Source organism: Pseudochaenichthys georgianus, chromosome 8 (assembly GCF_902827115.2).
Source record: "Pseudochaenichthys georgianus chromosome 8, fPseGeo1.2, whole genome shotgun sequence".
NCBI classification, from domain to species: Eukaryota; Metazoa; Chordata; class Actinopteri; order Perciformes; family Channichthyidae; genus Pseudochaenichthys; species Pseudochaenichthys georgianus.
Genome location: NC_047510.2, coordinates 2,567,405 through 2,574,312, shown reverse-complemented (window position 1 = coordinate 2,574,312; position 6,908 = coordinate 2,567,405). Strand labels below are relative to the sequence as shown.

At 38.7% G+C, this 6,908-nt stretch overlaps 1 long non-coding RNA gene across 1 annotated transcript; it reads left to right on the top strand.

Annotated features, from left to right (window-relative positions):
- Positions 1-5,963: 5,963 nt before the first annotated feature.
- On the top strand, positions 5,964-6,706 carry LOC139434286 (uncharacterized). Its single transcript, XR_011643644.1, has 3 exons — positions 5,964-6,098; positions 6,493-6,548; positions 6,661-6,706. It is a non-coding gene; the product is annotated as an uncharacterized lncRNA (long non-coding RNA).
- Positions 6,707-6,908: the final 202 nt, after the last annotated feature.

The following is a 6,908-nucleotide window of genomic DNA, read 5'->3' as shown; positions in this document are numbered from 1 at the left end:
CAAGGCTCCATCTTGGGGCCTCTTCTCTTTAACATCTACATGCTACCACTGGCTCAGATAATGAAGAACAACAAAATAAGTTACCATAGCTATGCAGATGACACACAAATTTACGTAACAATTTCACCAGGAGACTATGCTCCAATTCAAACACTGAGTAAGTGCATTGAACAAATCAATGACTGGATGTGTCAGAAATTTCTCCAATTAAACAAAGATAAAACTGAGGTAATGGTCTTTGGAGCCAAGGCAGAACGTTTAAAAGTTAGCGCTGAGCTTCAGTCTGCAATGTTCAAACCAACAGATAAAGCCAGAAATCTAGGTGTAGTCATGGACTCTGACCTGAGTTTCAACAGTCACATTAAAACAGTTACTAAATCAGCCTACTATCACCTAAAGAATATATCTAGGATTAAAAGACTAATGTCACAGCAGGATTTGGAAAAACTTGTCCATGCCTTTATCTTCAGTAGACTCGACTACTGCAATGGTGTCTTCACAGGTCTCACTAAAAAATCTATTAGAAAGCTGCAGCTGATTCAGAACGCCGCTGCTCGAGTCCTCACTAACACTAAGAAAGTGGATCACATCACTCCAGTCACATCACTCTGAAGTCTTTACACTGGCTTCCTGTGTGTCAAAGAATAGATTTCAAAATATTGCTGCTGGTTTATAAAGCACTGAATGGTTTAGGCCCAAAATACATTACTGACCTCCTGCTAAACTATGAACCATCCAGATCTCTCAGGTCTTCAGGGACTGGTCAGCTTTCTGTCCCCAGAGTCAGAACTAAACATGGTAAAGCAGCGTTCAGTTATTATGCTCCAAATATCTGGAACAAACTCCCAGAAACCTGCAGGTCCGCTGCAACTCTTACTACTTTTAAATCCAGCAAGAAGACTTTTCTTTTTGTCGCTGCTTTTAATTGAACTTTTCATATCTTAAACTGCACTGTAACTTTTATCCATGTACTTTTTCTTGTAATGTTTAATTGAACTATTCATATTTTAGACTGCACTGTAACTTTTATCCATGTATTTTTCCTTAATGTTTATTTTATTAGCTTTTCTTTTTTAATGCTTAATGTCTTTCATTTTTTTTTGTAAAGCACTTTGAATTACCCTGCGTTGAAAAGTGCTATATAAATAAACTTGCCTTGCCTTGCCTTTAAGCTTTATGATGTGTACAACATGGATGTAATTTGATTTAATCTTGCCATTTGAAATGATGTATTCAATAAATAAGGTTAAACCAAATCATTACATTACAATAGATTTTATTTTAATGATTTGGTTTAACTTAAAGAGAAACTTTATTGTTATTGCACATATTACAGGTACTGAGACAACGAAATGCAGTTTAGCTTCTAACCAGGTACAACAAGCAGTGAAGTGGAAAGTAATGTCCACAATCTACAGAATAACATATAGAATGAATTGAATGATGAATAAACAGTGGGGTATGAATACACTAGATATCAGCCTGTGAGCAGTATGAACAGTGTGTATGAATACACTAGATATCAGCCTGTGAGCAGTATGAACAGTGTGTATGAATATGCTAAGATATATAAAGTATGAAAACGGTAAGCAGTATAGTATAAAATATATAGATATTAATTTCATGATGATAAACATTGTGGAACAATGATGAAAAATGGGAATGGATGTGGCGACGTAAAACTGACACAAAACAACAACAAACTTTTGCCAGCCAATTGGAGAGTTTCATCAGCAGCACGTGGTAAAAACCACCAATGAGCGCTCAGCTCGAGATACCAGCGAGCCGTTTCCCATCAAGCATTTCGCTTCCACAGCTCGTCGAGAGCAACTGCGCCAACTCGCCTCGCCTCGCTCTCAAGGCTGCGGGCGTCTTTGTCCCGCGAGATTTCAAAGTCTCATGTGGGCGAGACTCCAGAGCAAGTCGGACAAAATGACTAACCATCATGCAACGCACTAGCAAGACGTTGATCGCAACTGCGCAGGTCTTGCTTGTCTCAAACAAGCCTAGCATGTGTGCGAAGATGCAGGAAATAAAAAGGAACTCACCTTGTGGTAAACCGGCAAGAGAGAAAGCCTTTGAGCTCCAGACTGTTTCAGAAATAATCCTTCATCTAATAATCCTTGCGTTTCATCACTGCAGCATTTTAGACAGTATCTGTCAGGTCCCACATAAGCTCCGCCCCCTCTTATTTTGATTTTTTTTCAGAAGAAAAAAAAAGAAAAGCTTTATACCCAGAATCAGCACTTTTGTAAGAGGAAGAGAAATAGAGGCATATGAGGCATGGTTAGAATGGGTGATCCGTTTGGTATTTTGAGCAAAACACTTCATAGACATGTTTTTTATATATCTGAGACCTATGCTATTGCCTACAAATAGCATAATAGGTGACCTTTAAAGGTCTCCTATCATGCAAATTCACTTTTTGATGTCTTATACATAAATGTATCCCCGTTGTGTCTGTAGACTCACAAAGTGTCCGAAAATACAACCCTCTCTCTTTTCCTCCGTACCCAAATCTCTGATACAGATTTGCTGCGGTCATGAAGGCTGGCTTTACACCCACGGCCCTATCAAAAACGTTGCTATCAGCAAGCATCGCTAACACTCAGAGCTAACCTGTACTGGAGAGAGTATAGGTTCATCCCAAGCGGCAAACTGTGGGGTAGAGCCGTGAAGCCAATACGGAAGTGTCACACACTGCAGTTCATATATTGGCCGATAGGCGATGGCTGCAGAAAGGAGCAATTTCCATAGACCCCCATGTTAAAATGCCCAACTTTACAGCAGAAAAAAACATGTTTCTCTCCCTGGCTTCATACATTTTTATTATCGATATAGTTAGATTCCACCTTCATGATTATGGATCTGAGAATGAATTGTTTTCTAACGCGACCCTTTTATTTATATTAGGTCTTAAAGTTTGTGCATAAATTAGGGCGTGGTCACATTGAGTGACGGCTCTGTCAAGTGCCTGCCGCTGTTAGCTTCTTGTCTCTCTGCTAGCTGCTCCGTGAAGCTAGCTACAGGGACTCTGCCTGCTCAGCTCATCCAGGGAACACAACTTGTAGCCGGCCGTGGTTGTTTGTTCTTCATGCTTATATATCGGACTATTGTGACTCGCTCTGCGGTTAAAACAGACGGTGCATGAATGCGGTAAGTAAAATTCGAGTGCTTTATTTATGTGTTAATGATTTTAATCAGCTACGTAATGAATGGTAAGGCTTGGGTTAGCATGTAAGCTAGTGGTAGCTACATCGGTGCTAACGATTGTAATCGTACCCTCCAAGTTAAAATCATAGACTGTATATATAAAGGTTAAAACGAAATAGACAAGTGTTAAGTGGGATAATACTGTTGAACAAACGGCTTCTGTTTGAGGTTGATAAAATAAGGTTACATCCTTGTAACTTAGAGAGATATTTTATTATGTAGGAGGAACTGTATGCATCTAAGGTTAATTTAAATTGGCTATGCTCAAGTATGTAGACAAGTTAATGTCGAAGTAGTTATGTGAAATCAACCTCACAATAAGATGTGTGTATATTACAATTATTAATGTCATATTTCAAGATGATTACTTAGATATTACAATATGGTTGGTTGAGCTGGAGCATTATCGAGCTTACAAGTTAACGTCACAGTCATCTGAAGAACGAACCCAAACCTTGTTGTTTTTATTAATTGCATTACCAAATGGGTATCAAATAAACAGTAAGCATTGGTAACACAACTTCCAAAGTTACAGTAAAATAAAAAGGACCCTGACTCGGACAATACACAATCCAACATGTCCAACAGAAGAGAATCAGTTATATTGTTTGTACACATGGTACTTTACATATATATCTGTTTGTTTAAGGTGTCCAGGTGATGCAGACAGGCTGGACCAGAGAGTGAGAGACAGAACTGGACTCCTCACAGCAGTGAACTTCAGCACCGGTACAAAGACTCTTTTTTTCTTACTGTACAAAGAATCAAGAAAGATATTGGTTTAAATGAATGAAGTATTGACTTGAATACACTGATATACATTCCAATAAACAATACTAAATACTAGATCACCTACACATCAGTTAAGTTGAGGGGTTTTTCCATGCAAAAAGTTACATTTAGATATTTAGCAATATGACTTTGTCAGCTTTCTAATTTAATGTATTGAAGGCAAAGATTTATCTCTCAATATTGTCTGTAAAAAACGTGGTAAAAGTGATTCTTTCAGTGAGACAACAGAGCAAGCTTCTACAGTTGCACTACGTTTTGATAACAGTTAAATATTATTTTGATAATAACATATATTTCAATGTTGATGAACTTCATACTGTTCATTCATAATCTGATTGTCTTTGTAGCTCATTGTTTAAATAAAAAAAAAACATTACAATTACAAAATAATTATATCTACAGCCCCTAAACACACAAACACACCGCTTTCATAAATAACACACTTGTTCTGCAATAATATGTTTTATGTTTCCTGTCATTTTTGTTAGGAAAGGACATACCTGAAAGACACGACATGTTCTCCTTCTCTGAGGGTCAAGAAGAACATCCAAGAGGATCATTAAAAGCTGATGCTATGAGATGTTAAGACCAGTACAGGACATTCACTATAAACAACTTTTATTGTAAAAACAGTCAGCTGATCGAATGCAGCTATTTCCACATCTACACTCCATCCGCTGATTATTTCTATTTGCCTCACTTTATGAGCTTCACAACATGTAGCCTACCTTGTTTTGCAACGTCACAAATAAATGGGGCCAATCTTCAGTCAGATGTGAATGTGTAATCTAACATGTTCAGTAAGAATAATGGACAAAAGGAGTGCAAATACAAATACAATTTATTGAAATGTGAACCAAAAGTTAATCAAATGTTTTAAATAAAAAGCACATATGGCCAGAAGGTGTAAACCTATTAAATGTATAAGTAAACACATTTAGTCAAATAAAGTGACAGACTAGGCATGTGCAGTTGGTATCAGCTTTGCCCAGCATGGGCTCCTCCATCAGGCCTGGTCCTCCTCGCAGAGGAAAGACCCTCAGTCCTCTCCAAACCAACAGACAGGACGTCCATCACACGGAGGTTTCTCCCTGAAGTCTCTGCAGCCCTCTGGACACCACGCTGTCTCAATCCGTCCACACTAATAAATGCTTTAGACAATAAGAAACATAAAGTTGACTGTTGAGTTGCTCCGTTTTTTTAGATTGTCAATACTATTACTGTATAACTAATATCTCAGGTTAAGAGGCACATTCAAATAAAGATTGGTCTTTAAATACATTTTGTCTTTTGAATTGTTTGTCTAAAGTCAAGGATCTAGAACTGGTACTTATTTTTAATGATACAGTCTGGTTATTATGCTGTTGGCCTCACAGGTAAGAGCACTAACTAGCTACCATCACATGTACCTTAGCTTGACTTAAATGTATTAAACGTATGGTTAAGTGATATCAAAATATAAATAACTAATGTCATGCAAACATATTAATATTTGCTTGATTCCAGAGTTGAATTTAGCACAATTGCATACAAACGTTAAGGGGTTTTAAGATTCTGAAGTATTATGCTAAAAACTCAATAACTTAGATTATTATTTATAGTTTTGCTGAATAGTTTCATGGCCGCTTACCTTAGAAACGTAAAATGCGACGGCAGTGTGTAGATGGGGAGCATGTTAGCTTAGCTTGGTAGCTTCAGCTAGCTCTGGAACTTCCAGCTGGGTGGCAGCAGGTCCCGCCTCGGCTCCGCCTCTTTGCCCTTATTTGGAGCAGGCTGGAGAAGGCGGGAGTTGAACTCTGACGTCACTGTTGAGCCGTTAGTGGCCGACTCCGCCTACTAAGGGCTTCACGGCAACTCTGCAGAATCCTATGGGTGACGTCACGGACCCTACGTCCATTTATATATACAGTCTATGGTTCATCCCAGAGCCATTTAATAGAAGAGTTACGACATCTCCGTTCACTCCAATGGACCACTTTTTTACAGCAATGGCGGATCGTGGAGCCTCTCAATCGTTCCCCGGAAGTTAGCGCCAAGGCTGGCAGAGCTGTGGAGTTGCTGCATAATAGACCGTTCGTGACGGACTTTTAAAGGTAAGAAGAAGTTTAAAGATGTATATTGCGGATATTATCAGTACATCTGATTCAAATGAACATGTGTATTAAAGGATGTCAGTGGATTATCCCTAAATTAGTAGATTTAGGGAACGTTTACAGATAACAGATCAAGCTAGCATACCGAAGCAAGTTAGCAACACACGTTGAACAGCCTTTTAATTGTAAATTCTGTTCTCTCTATGTCATTTCGTCCAACATGTTGAATTAGAGAAGAGGGGCTTCTAAACGGGATTGTATGCGGGGGTGGAGGGAGTTAAATATTAGATAAATATAACTTTGGTGCGTGTAAGAGTGAGTGTTTTTAGCAGAGCCATATTGTGTCCTTGTGATTCTGTTGATTATTACCTGTCTGTATAATGTTACAGCACAGCTGATTCTGGATTGATGGCAAAGGGAGAGGGACTTAAGTGAGAGTGAAAACACAAGGTACGTTTAATACTACTGTTTTATATAAGTAAACACGTTATCTCCCCAAGGCAATAGGTGTGCTATATAGGTGTGTATAACCCTTTCTCCTGTCTGTTACTCCCTCTCTCAGCACAAGAACCAGAGGGGGGTTCAATGGAGCCTGAATACCTGCACTGAGACCCTCACCCTGCACCCTGAGTCTCAACTCTCAGTGTTTTTCAAGCCTTTCCCTGTTTTTTTGTATTAAACAAAACATTAAGCTTTCCCAATGGTGTGGTTTTCGTTTTGTGAAAAAGTGCAAATGCAGTGTTTGTATATAAATCACATATTTTGGTGCTGTTGGTCGTGAAATTGCTCCTGCTGACTTGAGCCAGCCAT